The sequence below is a fragment of the Copadichromis virginalis genome, linkage group LG3 (assembly GCF_057382275.1).
Source record: "Copadichromis virginalis isolate Kocher_CV1m ecotype Utaka linkage group LG3, C_Virginalis_male_GT1.1, whole genome shotgun sequence".
NCBI lineage: Eukaryota > Metazoa > Chordata > Actinopteri > Cichliformes > Cichlidae > Copadichromis > Copadichromis virginalis.
In genome coordinates, this window is record NC_140620.1 from 6279509 (window position 1) to 6301383 (window position 21875).

The 21875-nt window shown below is 40.7% G+C and overlaps 1 protein-coding gene and 1 long non-coding RNA gene across 2 annotated transcripts in view; both read left to right on the top strand.

Annotated features, from left to right (window-relative positions):
• The window catches only part of LOC146712470 (NACHT, LRR and PYD domains-containing protein 12-like), a 134337-nt gene that overhangs the window by 20456 nt on the left and 92006 nt on the right, over positions 1–21875 (top strand). The window lies entirely within an intron of this gene.
• LOC146712472 (uncharacterized) lies at positions 17521–18169 on the top strand. Its single transcript, XR_014917110.1, has 2 exons — positions 17521–17662; positions 17782–18169. It is a non-coding gene; the product is annotated as an uncharacterized LOC146712472 (long non-coding RNA).

A 21875-nucleotide genomic window follows, 5' to 3' on the forward strand; every position in this document is an offset into this window, starting at 1 on the left:
TGGGTGTATTACTCTGTGGTGTAATAAAAAAATAAAAATAAAAAGAGAGATAGTAAGAGGTGTGTAGTGGAGAATTATGGAGGAGTACAGAGAGGAATGTGTTGAGAGACTGGCGTGCAGTCTGCGCTGTAAAAGGAAAAGAAAAATTTCTTTTTGGGCTTTTAAACATGACCTTAAGAATTTTAACAGGTGCATGTTGTCCTGTCAACTTGGTGGGTTAGGAGTTGATTATATCGGGAGAGAAAAAACAAAAAAAGGGGGAGAGAAGGCTGACACAGGGCCTGGTCCCGGTGTTTCTCCCATCTCGTTGTAATACAGCCAACACAACATCATTTTCCTGTTCGTTTGCTTTTGTTTTGTTTTTGTTTTTTCTCTTTATGTTTAATTACAGGCTGCTTTGCCGGCCCTGAAAGCCGAGGCGGACTGGACTCCTGCTCTCCCCTATACGTGACACTGACCAAATGCTGCAACAGCTGGACCCACAACAACAACCTGAAAAAGTCAACAGTGCTGCAGGAATGTGATCTCATGCAGCAGAGACGGAGAGCACTAAACCTAAGGCCCGTTTCACTACACGGGGGAAAATTCTCAGACTGCGTCAGCTGACAGAGCTGTGACGAGACGCCCGCCAAGCCCGAAGGAAAAGTAAGGCCGAGCAAAAGAATGCTGACCTTGATAATGCTGCATTTACACTGTGCAAGACAGTGATGGACCAACACGGAGGATCGGGCAGCAAAAAGGGCGTGACCGAGACAGGAGGAGTAACTGAGGACAGAAGGCACCTCAGAATGGACAAAAAACACAGGAGAAGATGCAGGTTTCACCTGCGGTGAGCATGGACACTGGAGAAAGGACTCCCCCAATTGGGGTCAGAACCAGGATGGACTGAACTTTGAGCAGCAGCAGCAGCAATGGTCGCAAACAAACTGAAAAGGAGGAGGGCAGGACCCCAGGGCATGCTTCAGGCAGTGGTTTACCCAGAACACCAGAACAGGAAAGTGATGAACACACACACACACACACACACACGTCTACAAACACACAGATTCAGAATGAAGTGAAATACACACATGAATACATGTGCACTCGTTGATTGAGTGAGAAATGACGCACACACACATACACATGCACACGCTTGTGCAATGAAGAGTGATCCACACGCACACACACACATACACGCTGATGCAATGAAGAATGCTTTGCTAACAAAGCATTCCGATAGTCATTTCAATTCTGGCTCTTGTCCTGCAATCAGCCAGATTATATCGCTGCTGTGGGCCCGGGTCAGGGTAAGGGGTAAGCAAATAGGGTAAACATGGATACCCCCCCTATCACCAAGCAAGTAGCCAGTGAACTCTCCTAAGACAGAAGGATACACTTCAGTTCAAATGTCCCTGAAGCAATTGGTCTTTATATATTTTAAAGTATTCTCAACTCACCATGTCCAAATTTTGTGCTCAGTGTACATTCACGGAATATTTGTGAGTCATGAACAGAGCCTGGCCACTTGGTTTCCACATTTGTGATAATGTTGGCAGCATCACATATGATCTTCACAGTGCAGAGAACACAAATTAGCATCCATTACTATAATGAAATAATATGTTAGTTTGAAATGCTACAGGGAACTATGTACCTGCACATTAATGCTGTGGAAAGACTTCCTGTTCACATAGTCTCCTTCATTTACTGAAGGAGCAATGATTGGAATGTGAGTGCCATCTATACAGCCAATCACGCCTGGGAACCGTGAGAATAAATGTAAAATTTAAGTAGTAGTCCAAGTATCACCACATCATGAATTAAGTTTTGGTCATCCTGATACCTGCAATTTTGTGGAATCCCTCTTTGATAAATCTTGTGGGTCTGTGACCGGGGAACACCACAGACGAGTACAGGAGACATTTCAGTGCAACTGTAACATTCCTGACTGCCCGACAGACGGTAGCCTTGGAAACGTGCTCAGCATCACCAATATTATACAGAAAGCTCCCGTTTGCAAAAAACCGAAGTGCAATACAAATAATATGTAATGAACTGGGAGGATGTCCGCGATGTGTCACATGCGTAATATATGGCCTGAGGATGTTATTCAAATAAATTATAGATTGTGCTGAAAAACGGTAACGTTCGCACAGAAAATCATCAGGAAATGATAAAATGTCCAAACGCGCTCTGATCACTCTCTCCCGGCGGTGAGCTCTGCGGAGAATTTGGGCTTCACGATCTACTGGCTCTTCAAGGAAGGAGCACGCCATGTCCGACACTTCCTACTGTCAGGTTTCCGACAAAGGGGCGGAGACAGTCAGGGTTAGTTGTAGTAAACCTGCTAGGGGGCAGGTTAGCTTCACGGAGTGTGTCGTCATAGTGACTCACTGAGGCTTCAGCTGAACTCGCTTTGTGAAACCGAAAAACCAGAGTTTTCGTTAACTCAGGGTATACTTACTCAGTTTTTCCACTAAACCGGCTTCCTGAAACAGGGCCCAGAACAGGAAAGTGATGAACATAAACACCCACACACACACACACACACACACACACACACACACACACACACACACACACACACACGTCTACACACACACAGATTCAGAATGAAATGAAATACACACATGAATACATGTGCACTCGTTGATTGAGTGAGAAATGACGCACACACACATACACATGCACACGCTTGTGCAATGAAGAGTGATGCACCCACACACACATACACGCTGATGCAATGAAGAATGCTTTGCTTATGCCGATATGCAAAATGCTGCACACAAACATCCCAATGCATAATTTTATGAGGAGCCATTGATTACCATTGATTACTTAGAATGTGTTATATGTCACTCAGAGGGCATTTATGTAGATTTTAGGAATAAGGTCTTAAACGGTTTGGTTATGAAAACCATGTCTGTGCGTGATGTCTGTTTATGGCTCAAGGCCTTGACTGAATTCTTTGCTGTGCTCCACACAGCCCTGGTGAGGAACAGTGCCACAGAGTGAAAAATGATGAATTAATAGTGTAAGTTTAGGTTGGAGTACGGCATTTTCTGTGATTGAGATTTAATTCAAGGAGGAACAAAAGGTTCTCATTCCCACACGATATTGTCCCGGCAGGAAGCAAAATGTTCCTGTGAACTTCTGGTTGATTGTTTGGTTTTGCTTAGCGCTAGCTTGATTTTATCAGTGAGCTTTGGCTTGTGTTCTTTCTCGTAAGCGAGAGAGGATAGTTTTATGCTTGGACATGTCTGCAACGGGCCCTAGTTTGTGTTATTGTTGTTAGTGTTTTGTTGGTTATGTCTGTTTTCGTTTTTGTTACAGTGCACTGAGATAAAAAAATCTGGGAGGTGTGATCCACCGGTGGTGATATTTTGATATTTTGTGAGTTCATGATTTAACAATCAGCTCTTTAAACCAGGCCTGAAAGATTGAAACTTAAAGCGCTGTGAAATATTCTTACAAAAACAGTTGCAAAGTGTGCTTCTCCATGATTGTAATTGGCTTGAGAGAAATTCACTTATATGGGACACTGATCACATGAGAAGTCCTGAGTCTAAAAGGATTGCAGCGAGTCAATCCAGAACAAAAGAACAAAGAATTGTTTTCCTTTTAAAATGATGACGTCATCTTGCTGGTGATGGAGGCTCGAATAGGTTGCGCGGGAGACTCCATTATCAGCAACATCTGGTATGAATGTGTGTGGAGGTATGCATGTGAATGGACTGTGATGGACTGACGACTAAAAGTTTTGACTGACTTGATACTGAGACAATGACTGCACCCACTTTAAATGCCAATAAACAATTCACCCAGCGGACAAGAGAAGGGTGGATGCTTCGCTTTGTTTTGTTTTGTTTTTTCAGGAGCAGGAGGATAAGAGAGACTGGAGGAGGAGACTGTAGCTTCACATAAGTATGAACTGCAGACTTAACACTTTGGTTGCTGATTTTGAGTTGATGATGTTTGCATTAAAGAAAACTGTGCTATATTAGCTGTGTTTTGATGAAGGTATCATGTTATATTATTGGGAATGCCAAATGCTACAGTGGAGAAAACTTTTGATATCACTCATGACTGGAATATGTTACTATTAACCATAGCAGGCCACTGTAAAAAAGTCAATTAAATTTTATAGAGGAAAATCGCCAAAACTTTAACAATACCTATGAATGACTGGCCACATTCAGAATAGAGATATGCAATAACAAACATTGGTCCACGTGATTTAGGTTCTCGCTTGAAATAGTAAGTTATTAAATGTAGAATATAATTGACAGGGACATTTGATAGGATGTGGTACTGCAAAAGAACAAGAGCAAAGTAAATAAAGAAAAATATTGTGTTTAGTTTGGATAAATTCAAACACTCAGAGGATCAATATGAAATAAAACATATGCAAAATTTGTATGAAGTACATGACTGATAACTGTTCTGTCCTGAGCTTTTGTTTCTATAGCACCCACTTGACCACACCAACAGTTTCTCGCCACCAACAGGGGGTATTTGCAAAGAATAGGGAGGAATATCATCAAAACTGGGAAAGGTAAGCCCCGAAGGGGGTGATGACACCATAACTTTCACTTATGGTCAAATTCTTAAAATTTGACCCCAAACTTGAAAATTCTTCAAACATTTAGAGACAGAGGGGATAAACATAATGTCGCAAACCACATAAGGATGGAGCATTTGAAGATAAGATGGTGAAATAACACGCAGTAAAATTTGGATCATGTTGATTATGTTTATTCCAGTGTGCAGAGGAGTCAATTCCCTTCACAAAGTTTATAAATTCACTGGAACCAAAATTAGGAGCACCCGGTGCTGCAAGAGTTAATAGTCACAATACCCAAGGATAAGCACAAGAGCATGACTGATATGATGGGACTGGGATTTTGCTACACTTAATTATTGCAGACACAACTAAAACTATAACTGAAACTAATCAAAACTAAATTAAACTAGCAAACAATTGGTAAAAACTGATTAAAACTGATATAAAATTGAAAATCTGAAGTCGAAGCTGAATAAAAATAAAAACGAATGAAAATTGCAAAACTATTACAACCCTGGTCCAGACTAAGATGGCGTTGGACATCTTCAGGGCAGAAAAGGGTTGGTGTGACCAAGGTGTGGTTTGGCTTGTTGTATGTACATTTCAAAATGTTACAGCTCTGGATGGACCAGTTACCAGGGCATGGAAGGATGACAGACTTTATTACATGAGGAGAAGGGAAATTACCGGGATTGAAGATCCTCAGGGATGACAAGGCTGGAGCAACGGTACTCGAGAGAAGAATTTCTGATACTTTCTGAGATAAGATGTCACTAACCTTCTCTTTTAATTGTCTAGCTCCAATGAATTGACACATGGGAGTGTGTCAAAAAGGGGGAAGTTGAGTCTGAACATCAAACAATGGTTTTATGAACATCTGATGACTCTATTTGTGTGTTTAATAATTTAGGTATGGTAAAACTTAAGCTTATAAGGGGTAGACTTAGAAATGGTTCATTAATTTTTGATTTCTTTTACACACACATAGAGTATGATTAGAATAAGTCCTGAACATAATATTTTAAACCAAATTTGAATCATTAGAACAATGGATAACAATATTAGATTATCAAGGCTAGGGAGAGAGGTGTTTTGGTTTTCTGTCTCTTGCAGAGAAAGGAAGAGACACCAGATGGGGACACGGAGATGTGAGGACCCTTCACAGCAGAGACAGATGTAGGGACTGCCGAGACAGCAACTGGGGTCAAGTGTCATGGCATGTTTGGGCTCCTGGAGAACATGGATCCCACAAACACAGCAATAACCATGAAGGGGTTGGCGAAAACCAGGAACATCAGACCAACGAGGTTCAAGAGGCTCTTGGCAAAAAGGGGGACACAGCGGTGACCCCAAAACACACAGATCTTTGTTTGAAATCAGGGCAGAATAATCCCCTGAACTGTGCAACGACCAAAGGGTGGTCTAACCCCGGAGGTCGAAGAAAGAAGCTGAGAATCACCCAACTGGAAGACACTGGTAGCTGCAGCAATAAAAATAAAGGTTAAAAGCTCCTTAGACAGAGGTTCTAGTCTAAGTACGTTTGAAAGGTATAAGGGGGCATTAAAAAGGGGGGGAAAACTGGAGCACCAAAATAAAGCTGTGGGAGAATTGGGGAGTGATGGGAGTGTCATCTGTAACTGCTGTTATGGTTGTAAATCTAACTTTGCTTGCATCTGAACTGCGTGAACACAGAGGTCATCCCACATATGGTTAAAGGGGGACAGAGGGCCTCAGGACCAAGGAGAACTGGACCTTGCAATGCTGGAGTGTATGTTGTAAGTGATCTCTTTGAAGAAAAGAGATCAAAGGGGGAATTGTGATATTATTCTGTTATCATATGTTACCTTATATATGTAATCAAAGTAGTTGAAGTATGATACTGCTGTAGATCATATTATACCCTTTAACATAGAGTGTGTGATCAGTATGTAGTCTTAGTTTGCATTATACTTCTGACTTAAAAGAGTGTGAAAATCATTAGATCTATTGGATTGACCTGTATTACTCGACACTGTTGAATGTGTTACACTGTTTCTTGACATTTCATACTGCTGAATCATGAAGAGAATGTTGTGCGCAGAGGACCTTGTGCCGATAATAGAAGAGACAGACCACATTCCATACCCCCACCTTTCAGAAGAGCAGAAAGACAGGGAGCCGAGGTCATAACTTAGGCGCCGTAAAAGAGAAAGAATGTGAATATTTAGGCTTTTACGACTAGGTGGGGGCCACTAGAGACTATAAAAAGCTGAGCAACCCGTCACCATTTTGAGACTTGCTGTGACCCTCTTCAGGCATGTCTCCCCATCATGATGGTCCTTATGCTCTTAAGTGTTGAATTGTATGGAAATAAATGATTGTTGATTGAGCATTTATACACCGAGTATTGTCCTTCCTTCAGCCCAAAGATTCAAAGAATTGGGAGATTTCAACACCGCTTTGCTGCACTGTGGTATGAGGTGCTAACCTGTTGACAGTGTTGGGAAGGTTAATTTTAAAATGTATTCCACCAAAGATTATAGAAGTAATGTATTCTGAATACTTTACAACTACATGAATGTGCTATTGCTGTGTGATTTATTACTATTACTGAAGGCTACTCGCCATACCAACACCAACTAGATGTTAAAATCTTAATATAAATGAGTAACAGTAGGTGGACATTAGGTAAGGCTGCACTTTTTGCAGCGATCTCGTGTAGAAAACTATTCCGCGCATAGATAAAACAGGTCAGCAGCTCCGAACCGTAGTAAAGGGACCTCTGGCTAATACGTCCGGTTCGTGTCGGGCTCGTAGCTGAAAACTAGCTTTACTTTGTTGTCTGGGTCAACTTTGCTAGTGAGAGACAGAGAGAGGCGTTGAAAGGCTGCTCCAACGGAACTTGTTGTTTCGGAGGAAAACATGAACATGGTGTACAGTCGAGTCTTAACAGCTTCCTTACAGCTGGTCTCGTCAGGTACTCTTTTTGGCTTTAGTGGTTGTTATTATTATATTTACATGCTCCCAGCTCCCGTTTCTGCTCCGTGACAGCTGTACTTTTCCTTTTTCTCCCTCCTCGCTCACAGACACATAACGGGTATGGCAGTCCATTCTCCCTGCAGCACGGACTACACTGCCCATGAGGCTACATTGTTTAGGGCGATGCCTGTAACACTCTGCTATTGCCTTCATATTAAATCATTTTTGTATAATAATTTTTAGAGGCTCTTATTGCGTGTTTTGTTTGGGTTTCCACCAGCGTGGAATTACCAAAAAATAGAGAGACCATAGCCTAACATATGAAACAGGTAAATACCGCCATGTAATCCATTTATTTCAACAAACTAACTGTATTCTCAATATCACCTATTGAACAGTAATTGTAACGGATACATTTACTCATATTTTGTATTTTAAATACGTAACGCCGGTGCATGTATTATGTTACTGCCCAACACTGCCTGTTGAGATCCTGAGATCCGCTCCTCGAACACCGACCTCCAACTCCTGAAGAGACACGGGTGTCCCTAAATTTAGCAAATATTAGCTTCAGGCTAGCTTGCTACGACGAATAGGCTAATACCAGCATTTTACCACAACTTCACCAGATGTAGCTAAAAAAACTAAACTAATGTCCAGCCCAGTGGGACAGCAAGAAAAGATGACAAAAAATGATTACTTACTTGCGGTTTGGAGGTTCAAGCTGAAATTGAAGCAGCCATTGAAAGACGGGAAGAGACAAAGATGGCAGCTTGGTCAGCACTAGTGAGAAGTGTCTGGCTGCAGCCACTGTGGAGCTCCACACTAACCGGAAACACGTGACCTCCACAGTAGCCGGAAGCACGTGACCTCCACAGTAGCCGAAAGCACGTGACCTCCACAGTAGCCGTAAACACGCATGGATACCGTGGAAGTCTTGCAAGTTGATCGCAAAGGTTGGTTAAGTCTTTCTTAAATAAATTTGCCGTTAGTGATTTCATAATTCTAGGAATCGTCTAGTTTTCTTACAATGATCATGTTGCCACTTTTTTTGCGTTACAACAACATTCCTCCTTATTTTAATGTTTTTTCATCGTGCTCCATGGCAGAGAAACACACAAATATGCTTTTTCCTGGGCCTGGTTTAAGTAAGAGAGCTGGATTAACGGCTTCTGTGGGCGAGAAGCAAAAACCACATTTTGCATTAGAGTATGATTTATTGTTGGCGTCAGAGATGCGAAATAACGAATACTTCAATACTGTACTTAAGTAGAATTTTCTGGTATCTTTACTTTACTGCTGTACTTTTTTGTGCCTACTGTATACTTCTTTATACTTCTACTTCTCACATTTTAGCACGCGTATCTGTACTTTGTAATCCGTACATTTGTAAATCAGCCCCCCACACGCGTGCTTTGGACGCAAGATTACTTCAAAATTTTGTACATAAATTTTATTTTAGACCCTGTACTTCTTACTTCGACTTGACTAAAAAGTCGAGTCGGTGCTTTCTAAACAGAGGTATCTAAACTGTAGTAAGGAACGTGTGTACTTGTGACACCTTTGGTTAGCGTCAACACTGTAAATTTCGTCACAAACAGATTTAGATATTTATCAATACTTCTATTCGTCATTCTTTTCTGTACAGCCTTTTTATTGCCCAGATTTTAGTTAGCCTCTGTTCAATTGACTGTTATATGTCAATAGAAACATGTCTCACAAATTAAAGTGTCTTGTAAAATATTTGTGGGGTTTTTTTCAAGGATTTTCTTCCCAAATCTATTACATGTCAACTGTAAATTGTTATTTCTGCTAAAACCTTAACTTAAATGTGTATATGGTGTTTATCTGTTTCTCTCTCTGTTTTAGATGCACACATCAATCTGGAATTCGGGCTTAAAGCCAGAATTGCAGGAATGCAACACGTGTTGCAGAGGACTCTTTCACTGCCCTCTGTGCCCCACTTTCAGCCCTACTGTCAGGGCAAAGATTGAGGAGCATCTAAGTGTGCATATAAAAAAATGCTTTGCCTTTCAAAGGTATGTTTGTATTAAATATACTTTATAGTTATAAATATGCACTTTTTTAAGCACTTCTGCAGTATCTTTGTTGACTTAAAAGTTGCTGTTGATATTGTACAGTTCAGTTCATTCATCTGCAACAAAAATAGTGTTTTTATAAAATATATTTTTATTTACTTTTCACCACTTTCCTTGACATAAGTTTTGTGATCCATACCATTTTGCTTTCATTATTGAGGTTGGCTTGGATGTTTTTGTTAACATGTACAATCTGATTGTTAGACAAATTGATTGCATTCTATTGTGATATTATTCTGTTATTATATGTTACCTTATAGATGTAATCAAAATAGTTGAATTATGATATTGTTGTAGATCATATTATACCCTTTAAAATAGAGTGTGTGATCTGTATGTAGTTTAGTTCTCATTATACTTTTGAGTTAACAGAACATATTCACATATTAGTTTATTAGATAAAGGTGCATCACTCTGTATCCTTGATCTGCTGGGAATGTGTGACACTGTTTTCTTGACATGCTTAATTGTTGAATCATGAAGAGAAGGTTGTAAGCAGGAGACTCTGTGTCTAAAGACAGGGGAGATAGACAGACCACATTCCACACCCCCACCTTACAGAAAGCAGAGAAACAACTGCCGAGGTCATAACTTAGGCGCTGTAACAGAGAAAAAATGTGATGTTTTGGCTTTTACGACTAGCTGGGGGCCACTAGAGACTATAAAAAGCTGAGCAACCCGTCACCATTTTGAGACATGTGCCTGACCCTCTGGTAGCATCTCTCCCGTCCGGACGTTGTAATGCTCTTATTGTTGAATTGTATGCAAATAAATGATTGTTGATTGAGCATTTATACACCGAGTATTGTCCTTCCTTCAGCCCAAAGATTCAAAGAACTGCGTGTTTCCAACAACTTGGTGCCGTGTGACCCGGATCTTTGGTGTGCTGAGGAGGTGTAGATTTGACCTTTGGTGAGATCGTGAGGCGAGGTGAACAGAGGACCGGTCCAAAAATAAAAAGGTAAGCACAGCCTGTTGTATTATAAATACCAAATGTGCATATTGGGCTTTCCAAATTAATCTGTTCACTGAGTCACATGTATTTTCACAGTAAATTTGTCGGTGTCTGGTTTTTGGCGCAAGATACTAACAACATAAGTTGAGGCTGAATTCCAGGGTGTTAAATAAACTGCTTCTACCGAGATACTAATAACATACTACGTTGGTCTAGATTGCAGTAATCTGCTTCTACCGAGATACTAATAACATACTACGTTGGTCTAGATTGCAGTAATCTGCCTCTACCGAGATACTAATAACATACTACGTTGGACTAGAGTGCAGCCACTTTACCTTCCACATTTAATTTTGTCTAATACTGGCTTCTGTAGCAATAATACGTTAGAATTTATTCTGAAGACGCGGCCATTAGTTCAGTACATTGAAGTCGAGGTTTGTTTATTTTGTTTATGGTGTCAGTGACGTCCTGGCTTTTGCCGGCTATGAAATAGAAGTTGATTTAAGGACAAGCAGATGCTGGCTTCACGGTGCAGTTGGACGCTGGCAACGCGAGAGCGAAACACGTCCGTAGGTTTGGTTTATGATACGGCGTGTTCCGGTGGTGCGGCCGTGAAGTGCAGTAGTGGTTGGTGCTAATTTTAGTACATTTGAGAGAGGTTTTGACGGTGGTTTGTGGCGTCAGTCGAGTATAAAGGGCTGCGGCCATAATACAAAGTAAAAATTTAAGTACAGAGCAACACCTGGTTTATGATGTCAGGTATAACTTCGGGGATGCAAGCATCACGTTTATGATGCGACTTTGCCCCGTGGTGGCGGTCATAATCGCAGAGAAAGGGGTATTTTGGTCTATGGTGCAGTGTGCTTTAAGAAGATCTAATAGTTGAGCTCAGAGGTTTCTGTGTAAAATTCCCGCTGAGGAAAAGTGTTGTGTGTGAGTGTCAAAGCGCGCTCTGGGTGAGAGAGTGTGTGTGAAGCTGCGAGGCGCGCTCTGGGTGCTGTCTTGTGGGTGAAGCGCGCACTGAGTGAGAGTGTGAGTGAGGCGCGCTCTGAGTGTGTTTTTTGTGTGGAGTGTGAAGCGTGAACACAGTGACAGTGACGGTTGATGTGTTTGATTAGGAGGACATTAGAGCAAATACACATTTTAGGATCAAAGGTTGATGCCTAGTGTACCTGTGGAACTTTGCCCTAGGAGTGGCGACCCTCCTGTCCGTGGACGCGTGGCCAGGACCGGCGTTGTCCGGGTGCCGAGGTGGTGACTTGGGGAGGTGAGGGCCCCCGCATAGCCACGGAAATAACACTGGAACGACCGTGTAATCACGGGTTCACATTTATTTCCGGACTAGAACAAGACACATTTTGCGAACAAACGTTGAGTCTAGATTAGTAAAGAAATATAAAAAGGTTGAATTCCTCGTTTCAGTGGTTGAAATTGTTGTGTGCCTGTCCCCTGACGAGTGTGAAATTAAAATAAAGAGGGAATTTGGAGCCACATAGAGATAGACGGGCATAATTGGGTGTATTACTCTGTGGTGTAATAAAAATAAAAAGGAGAGATAGTAAGAGGTGTGCAGTGGAGAATTATGGAGGAGTAGAGAGAGGAATGTGTTGGGAGACTGGCGTACAGTTTACGCTGTCAAGGTAGGCGTGTTGCCTGCTTATCGGTTTAAAAGTGATGAAAATGAAATTAAATAAATCTCTTAGTGTGTTAATACAGGAAGCTGCGGACCTGGACCAACTGCCCCCACAAGCACAGCGGCCGAAGCAAAATTATAGGTAATGGGAACCACACCCAGCACGAATCAGCAGCTGTGAAACAGACAGCAGCGAGGAGAGAATTAGAGGAGAAATTAAGAGAAGTTTTAACACATAAAATTGGGGCCAACGGACTTGTGGAGGTTGGGAAGGCGTCCGGAGCATCACAACAAAAAGGTGAAACAAAAACACACACAAGCAGAGAAATCTGAGAGAAAGGCTCCTTTTAAGGTAACGCCTAGTTTGAGAAAAGATAAAATTAACCTGCTTTTATACAAATGCACATACACGCAATGAAGAAACAGCTTACACTCATGAACACGTGAAGATTTTCCAGCAAGGTTAAAGAAAAATTAACATACTTAAATGATGAAGTCTATACATTACTGACAAAGAAACCCTCTGGGTTGCAGGACAACAATTTAACAAAAAAAAAAAAAAGAACACTGGTCTAACCAACCAGGCAAGACACAACAAATTTAGTGGTTAAAAGATTCAAATTGTGACATGTTTTCTGTTGATTGATTAATAAAAGTGATTACTGAATGAAAGAAAGTTCCTTTTTTGGGCTTTTAAACATGATCTTAAGAATTTTAACATATACCGGTGTTGTCCTGTCAACTTGGTGGGTTAGGAGTTGATTATATCGGGAGACAAAAAACAAAAAAAGGGGGAGAGAAGGCTGACACAGGGCCTGGTCCCGGTGTGTCTCCCCTCTGAATAACACAGCCAACACAACATCATTTTCCTGTTCATTTGTTTTTGTTTTTTGTTTGTTTTTGTTTTGTTTTGTTTTTGTTTTTTCTATACATATTTAATTACAGGCCGCTTTGCTGGCCCTGAAAGCCGAGGCTGACTGGACTCCTGCTCTCCCCCATACGTGACACTGACCAAATGCTGCAACAGCTGGACCCACAACAACGACCTGAGAATGTCAACAGACCTGCAGGAATGTGATCTCATGCAGCCGAGACGGAGAGCACTAAACCTAAGGCCCGTTTCACTACACGGGGGAAAATTCCCAGACTGCGTCAGCTGACAGAGCTGTGACGAGACGCCCGCCAAGCCCGAATGAAAAGTAAGGCCGAGCGAAAGAATGCTGACCTTGATAACTTTGCATTCACACTGTGCAGGACAGTGATGGACCAACACGGATGATCGGGTGGCGAAAAAGGGCGTGACCGAGACAAGAGGAGTAACTGAGGTCAGAAGGCACCTCAGAATGGACAAAAACACAGAAGAAGATGCAGGTTTCACCTGCGGTGAACATCGACACTGGAGAAAGGACTGCCCCAATTGGGGTCAGAACCAGGACGGACTGAATTTTGAGCAGCAGCAGCAGCAATGGTCGCAAACAAACTGAAAAGGAGGGGGGGGCAGGACCCCAGGCCATGCTTCAGGCCGTGGTTTACCCAGAACACCAGAACAGGAAAGTGATGAACACAAACACCCACACAAACACACACATCCACATGCACTGACTCAGAATGAAGAGAAACACACACACACACACACACACACACACACACACACACACACACACACACACACACACACACAGGAATGTTGATTCACTGAGAAGTGATGCACACACATACACATGCACACGCTTGTGCAATGAAGAGTGATCCACACGCACACACACATACACGCTGATGCAATGAAGAATGCTTTGCTTATGCTGATATGCAAAATGCTGCACACAAACATCCCAATGCATAATTTTTATGAGGAGCCATTGATTACCATTAAAAACTTAGAATGTGTTATATGTCACCCAGAGGGCATTTATGTAGATTTTAGGAATAAGGTCTAAAAAAGTTTGGTTATGAAAACAATGTCTGTGCGTGATGCCTGTTTATGGCTCAAGGCCTTGACTGAATTCTTTGCTGTGCTTCACACAGCCCTGATGAGGAACAGTGGCACAGAGTGAAAATGATGAATTAATAGTGTAAGTTTTAGGTCGGAGTACGGCATTTTCTGTGATTGAGTTTTAATTCAAGGAGGAACAAAAGGTGTTACGGCACCTGAGGTTCTCATTCCCACACAATATTGTCCCGGCAGGAAGCAAAATGTTCCTGTGAATTTCTGGTTGATTGTTTGGTTTTGTTTAGCGCTAGCTTGATTTTATCAGTGAGCTTTGGCTTGTGTTCTTTCTCGTAAGCGAGAGAGGGATAGTTTTATGCTTGGACAAGTCTGCAACGGGCCCTAGTTTGTGTTATTTTAGTAGTATTTTGTTGGTTATGTCTGTTTTCGTTTTTGTTACAGTGCACTGGAGAAAAAAACATCTGAGAGGTGTGATCCACCGGTGGTGATATGGTGATATTTTGTGAGTACATGATTTAACAATCAGCTCTTTAAACCAGGCCTGAAAGATTGAAATTTAAAGCGCTATGAAATATTCTTACAAAAACAGTTGCAAAGTGTGCTTCTCCATGATTGTAATTGGCTTGGGAGAAATTCACTTATAGGGAACACTGATCTAAAAGGATTGCACCGAGTCAATCCGGCCCAAAAAACAACAAGGAATTGGTTTTCTTTAAAATGATGACGTCATCTTGCTGGTGATGGAGGCTCGAATAGGTTGCGCGGGAGACTCCATTATCAGCAACATCTGGTATGAATGTGTATGGAGGTATGCATGTGAATGGACTGTGATGGACTGACGACTAAAAGTTTTGACTGACTTGATACTGAGACAATGACTGCACCCACTTTAGGATTAGTAAATGCCAATAAACAATTCATAAACAATTCACCCAGCCGACAAGAGAAGGGTGGATGCTTCGCTTTGTTTTGTTTTTTCAGGAGCAGGAGGATAAGAGAGACTGGAGGAGGAGACTCTAGCTTCACATAAGTATGAACTGCAGACTTAACACTGTGGTTGCTGATTTTGAGTTACTGATGTTTGCATCAAGAAAACTGTGCTATATTAGCTGTGTTTTGATTAAGGTATCATGTTGTATTATTGGGAATGCCAAATGCTACAGTGGAGAAGACTTTTGATATCACTCATGACTGGAATATGTTATCATTAACCATAGCAGGCCACTGTAAAAAGTCAATTAAATTTTATAGAGGAAAATCGCCAAAATTGAACAATACCTATGAATGACTGGCCACATTCAGAATAGAGATATGCAATAATAAACATTGGTCCACATGATTTAGGTTCTCACTTGAAATAGTAAGTTATTAAATGTAGAATATAATCGACAGGGACATTTGATAGGATGTGGTACTGCAAAAGAACAAGAGCAAAGTAAATAAAGAAAATATTGTGTTTAGTTTGGATAAATTCAAATTAAAATGTACCATTACACTCAGAGGATCAATATGGAATAAAACATATGCAAAATTTGTAGGAAGTACATGACTGATAACTGTTCTGTCCTGAGCGTTTGTTTCTAGAGCACCCACTTGACCACACCAACAGTTTCTCGCCACCGAGGAGGGGTACTTGCAAAAAAGAATAAAATAAAAATCTGAGTTTAACAAAACATTTTAAATGTAAATATCAAGCTTACCTTTCTTTTTCCATGAAATGTGCTTGTGGGCACGCCAGCCATTTTGAAAAGGTGGGCAAAACAATTGGCAAGGCCACACCCCCACACGTGTGATATAATTTTAAAGGTACTGTTTCCCTCTCTAAGAAACATCAGGACTTAGAGGAGTGGCAAGTAGAGTATGCGAGCTACAAGCAAAAACTAAAATGTGTACTACAGTGTGCAAAAATGAAATACTGGGTCATCAGGGGGTCATGAGGGACATTTATAAAACTAAAAGTCCCACTAACCTTAAAGTGCACTTGAAAAGCCCACACAAGAAGGTTAACCTAGCTTACCTAGAAGACCTCATCAGGGGGAGCACACTCCCCCTCCTTGAAGAAGCTCACCCACTCAACCCGCATCCCCAGAAAACAGCTAACCCCAGATAAGGCAGCGTGATGTATCCCGAGACAACAGGACTGGGACATCTAAATAAAGGTGTGAAACAATCGCCTTCAAAAGGTTATCAATTCACTTGAACCAAAATTAGGACCACTCGGTGCGGCAAGAGTTAATAGTTATTAGTCTCAACACCCAAGGATAACCAGAAGAGCATGACTGATATGATGGAACTGGGATTTTGTTACCCTTAATTTTTGCAAAACACAAATAAAACTAAATTGAAACTAAGGATTTTCAGAAAAATAAAAACTACACTAAGCTAGCAAAGAATTGGTAAAAACTGATTAAAACTGATGAAAATTGCAAAACTATTACAACCCTGGTCCAGACTAAGATGGTGTTGGACATCTTCGGGGCAGAAAGGGTTTGGTGTGACCAAGGTGTGGTTTGGCTTGTTGTATGTACATTTCAAAATGTTACAGCTCTGGATGGACCAGTTACCAGGGCATGGAAGGATGACGGACTTTATTACATGAGGAGAAGGGACATTTTCGGGATCGAAGATCCTCCGGGATGACAAGGCTGGAGCAACGCTCCAATGAATTGACACATGGGAGTGTGTCAAAAAGGGGGAAGTTGAGTCCGAACATCAAACAATGGTGATATGAAAATTTCTATGAGTTTATTTTTGTGTTTAATAAATTAGCTATGGTAAAACTTAAGCTTATGACATGTGCCTTGAGACATGTGCCTGACCCTCTGGTAGCATCTCTCCCGTCCGGACGTTGTAATGCTCTTATTGTTGAATTGTATGCAAATAAATGATTGTTGATTGAGCATTTATACACCGAGTATTGTCCTTCCTTCAGCCCAAAGATTCAAAGAACTGCGTGTTTCCAACACTATACAACTACATTTAAATTACATCTGTTTGTTTGTTTGTTTGTTTGTTTGTTTGTTTGTTTGTTTTTTTCTCTTACAGATAAAATGATATGCAGGCTGCCTTGTAGGACAACAGGACACTTTCACTGCCCTGTCTGTAATCTTACAATCATACGGCGTGGGGATATGGCAAGGCATTTATTGTCTTGTCAGCATTCTTCAATACCAAGTCAGCCACCATTATCAGGACTGCTCCCCGCTGAACTCTCCAAGGAGACCCGTATTCCTCCGGCAGTACTCTTCGAGGAGCCCCGTCTCCCCCCCAAGGTTTTGTCTTTGGGATCTGAACCATTTTCTGAGTCTTTGTTAGAACATTCATATGCTCTACCCTCTGTGTTCAATAAAACTGCAGCTGATGGAAAGTCCATGAAAATGACATGCCTCACTGTGGCCTTACTCTTCGTAGCTCTGGCAAGCTATTTGCACACTGGAGAGAGGAAGCCAAAGCTGTGCTTGAAGGACAACACATGCCCATTTTCAGACTGAAAAAGCGCAAGTTCCAGGAAGTCAGTCAGGTCAGTATTCACTTTAAACAGTAGTGTAATTACATGGTTAGTGACATTTGAATAACTGTTAAAAAACTGTTCTGCAACAGAGAAATAACTATGTTTTCATCCCCATTTGCCTGACACAGGAGCCAGCAGTTGTTGAAGATCTGCGTCCTGCTGTGCACTGGGTTGTCCAAAATAAGGCACTTTTCCGTGGACATGTAACAATGCCCAAATATCTGTCCTTAAATCAAGGGGACCAGCAGAGGGTCTTAAGAGACATGTCAGAGGAAGAAGACACTGGAGCAAGGGACTTGTTCCTCTTTGTTTTTCAGTTTGCAGAGGACATGGAGCTCTTTTTGAAAGCATGTGCTGATGAGCAGGGGCTAAGGGTCAGTGCTATGTTTGACATGTAATGGACAAATGAAGGCACTGGCTGTGTTTGTTTGTTTGTTTAATATGTTGTTGTTGTTTTTTGTTTTGTTTTTTGCGTAGTACAAAATTCCAATTAAACTTATTTCAAAATGTTGTTCACTTTATTCTGTGTCCATACTTATAATAAAGGATTACAGTGTAACAGCATTAAATGTAAATGTAACAGCATTTTTTTTAAACTTGTAATTTCAAAATAAAAAGCTTATTGTTGATATTAATAGTAAAGAATTGTAATCAATAATATTTTTATACATTTTAAACATTAACACTCTGGGCTCTATCCTGGCCATCTGTGGACACGTCACTTATTCTTTTTTTTGACTACTGCACTGCAGTGGACCAAAAGAATGACACGGGTTTGATCTTAAGGATCTAATAGTTGTGTGTGTTGTGCATGACATTGCCACACAAATATGTATTTGCAAGATAGAGTAGAATAAATTATGACGCATGAAATATTACATAGGCTGCAGTGAATTTCTGTTGATACAGCCTATTGAGCTTTGAGTTTCCCAGTCAAACTTAGCTTTGAAGCACCTGCTAAAAACACTTTTACTCTTGTACATTTCATAACAAGACACCATAGCGGAAATATTAACAAAATATATATTATTAAAAAATTCAAAGCTGCACATACAGCAACAAACACCGTTAGTAAATGTGTCCTGGAGTTTATGCAGGTGCAGAAAGTGCTGCTGCTGTAAGTCAGCCTAACAGCTTCCAGATCAATTATTTTTCTGGAAAGATGGTAGGAAGGGCATCACTGCTCATTTCTACAGTCTCCCAGATCTTGGAATACAATCCCTTTGTACCATGAAACCACTTCGCAGTACTAGGATTCCACTAAAACCTATAAAGAGAGTGATCCTGGAAGAAATGGGGCACACACTAGTGACCTCAACAATTGCAAGACAGCCTTTTCCCCGATGCTCAGATGGGGAAAAAAAGGAAGTTTCATGAAAACATTAGGACTTTATCACCGTTTTATCTGAAAAGTTAATGGTAATATATAACCTAACTGGCTATAAAGAGTAAAAAATTTAGATACACTTTTGATTTTGATGAAAAGAACTGGTGCTATTTTAAAGAGTCACGTCGGTAAAAGTAGAAAAATGTTTTAAGAAATATACATTTTATAGCATTTTGTGAACATACACAAAAAGTGGCCATTTTTGGCAACAAACAAGCTGAGAGAGAGTTTTATATTTTTGGCTCTCCTTGAACAAAAATAATAGTGCATAATAATCAATGTTGATGTTAATCAATTAGATGTCCCAGACACTACTATTAATAATACAGCAGCCCCTCGTTTATCGCTGGTGTTACGTTCTAAAAATAACCCGCGGTAGGTGAAATCCATGAAGTAGCCAACTTTATTTTTTACAATTATTATAGATGTTAAGACTGTGAAACCCCTCACTACATGCTTTATACACTTTTCTCAGACAGGCATGAACATTTTCACACTTTTCTCTTTTGTTTAAACACTCTTAGAGTTCAAACCTTCGTAGAAACATGAGTCCAGTATTATGGAATGAAACCTAAAGGTGCATTTGAGGGTGCAAAACGTTTCGTCGGCATTGTTGTGTTTGTTTGGGAGAAAACTTACAAACATACAGTACAGCACTTCAGAGTTACACTGCTAGCGATCGAAGATTTATGTAAATTCGACAAGCTAAACGCATTCTGTACTGTACAGCAGGAGTCCCCAAGCTTTTTGCACCACAGACCACTTTAATGTCAGACAATATTTTCAGGGAACGACCTTTAAGGTGTCGCAGATAAATACAACAAATGAATAAAAAAAAGAAACTGGTATTTTGTAAATATAATAATAAACGTGACTTGAGCTGTGCGCCAACAACAATGACAGTGACATCCTCCTCTCTGCTTTTTAACGCTCTCTGGTCGCTATGGTAACGCGTAAATAGTTCTTTCAAAATAAGACACAGAAACTACAACCATACATTTCACACCGGAGGATCAACTCTCCCGGAACAGTACCAAAGGACTCACGGACCGGGACCGGTCCGTGGGCCTATTAGGGACCGCTCCTGTACAGGAGACACTGGATTAGATTGATTGACAATGGTCTACAGCAATCAGAACGCACAACGCGATGTACTGTAAAAATAATAATAAATCAGCAAAACAGCAAGTGTCACTTTTGGCCACGAACAAGTTAGGGGATGGTGAATTTTTTTTGAACAAACCCAGAGTGTTAAAAAAACACCCCACTTAAAACCATTTTATAGTAACAAAAACGCAATTTAGTTGTCGCTGTCAAAGTCGATTTAACCGAAGTTACGTGTTTACGGCGAGTGTGGAGGTCACGTGTTTCCGGTTACTGTGGAGGTCACGTGTTTCCGGTTACTGTGGAGCTCCACAGTGGCTGCAGCCAGGTCCTCTTGGCACTAGTGGCCTCTATAATATATGCAAATACATGCGGGCCGGAAACCCCCCCCCAGCGCGCCCCCGAACGCCAAAACAGTGCCAGCAGATTGAAACTGAAAAATGGTTTGATACCGAAAAAAAATGGATTGAAACTGAAAAAAAAAATTGTAAGCGAAAACAAAAAAATTACAGTTTCAATTAATTGTTTTTCACTATCAATTTTTTTTTCGGTTTCAATACAAGATTTTTCAGTACATTTATTTCAGTTACAATATTTTTTTCGGTTTCAATCCATTTTTCGGTTTCGTTTCAAGGTGGCATCGTTCTGATTCCATAGACTTCTGCTCCTGAACCTGTGCGCACAGCGTCTGCAGGTAATGTAACTTTATTTAGGTAACTTTATTTATACCCAAAGGCAAGGTAAATTTGCTTTACAGAAAAATGACAGCATTTGACATCCCTTTAAAAACACACATACCTAGTAAATATATAAAACTCACTGTGACACATGCTTTAATATTTTGAATCAAAAACAGTTCTTATTTAATTCAGTGACAGCAACGGGGACAAAGCTATTTTTATAACGCTTTGTCCTGCATCTCGGAAATAGAAACCTCCGTCCTGAGGGAAGAAGCTGAAATTCACCCCTTAGAGGATGGGAACCATTTTTAAGGATTGATAAAGCCATCCTCTGTACCTGCTCAGAGTACAGGGAGGCTAAACAAGACTGTGGCTCACCTATCAGACGACTGGACCATCTCACTATCTGATTCAGAGAGTTTTTCTCTGTGACAGAGGTCTGACCGAACCATGCCACCAAACAAAAGGATAAAACAGACTCAATAAAAGAACGAGAAAACAAAGATAAAATTTTTTGGTCAATGTGGAAATGAACAAGTTTCCTAAGGCAATAAAGGTGCTGGTGACTGTTGTATGCTCACCTTATTACTAAATTAGGCAGAGCACTCTGAATTGAATCAGGACATAAAGCACGGTCTTTATGTTGCTTTATTGAACACTGTCCATCTTACAACTAGCCACTTAACGGGGCTTCCTTCCGACAACATCCGGTTCAAAGGTCATCACCTTAAGACATAGCCATATCAATACATGACATCCCCCTTTTCCTTAGACTCAAACTTTAGTTGTAATAACTTTGATGTCTTTTTTTTTTTTTTTCAACACTGAACATTCTTCTTGTCTTACTTTCTAACAAGTATATAATCTAACTGTCTCACCACACATGTACCTTTCTTTTTTCAATATATACATGTCAAAATACACATATGAACTTGAAACTTGCCAACTTTAAGTTACCTCTTCACCTTAACATATTATAGTTCATTTCACCACAAAATCACGAAACCTCTCGGGTATCTTTTTAGCCCTCTGTGATCTACTTGGTCTCTCT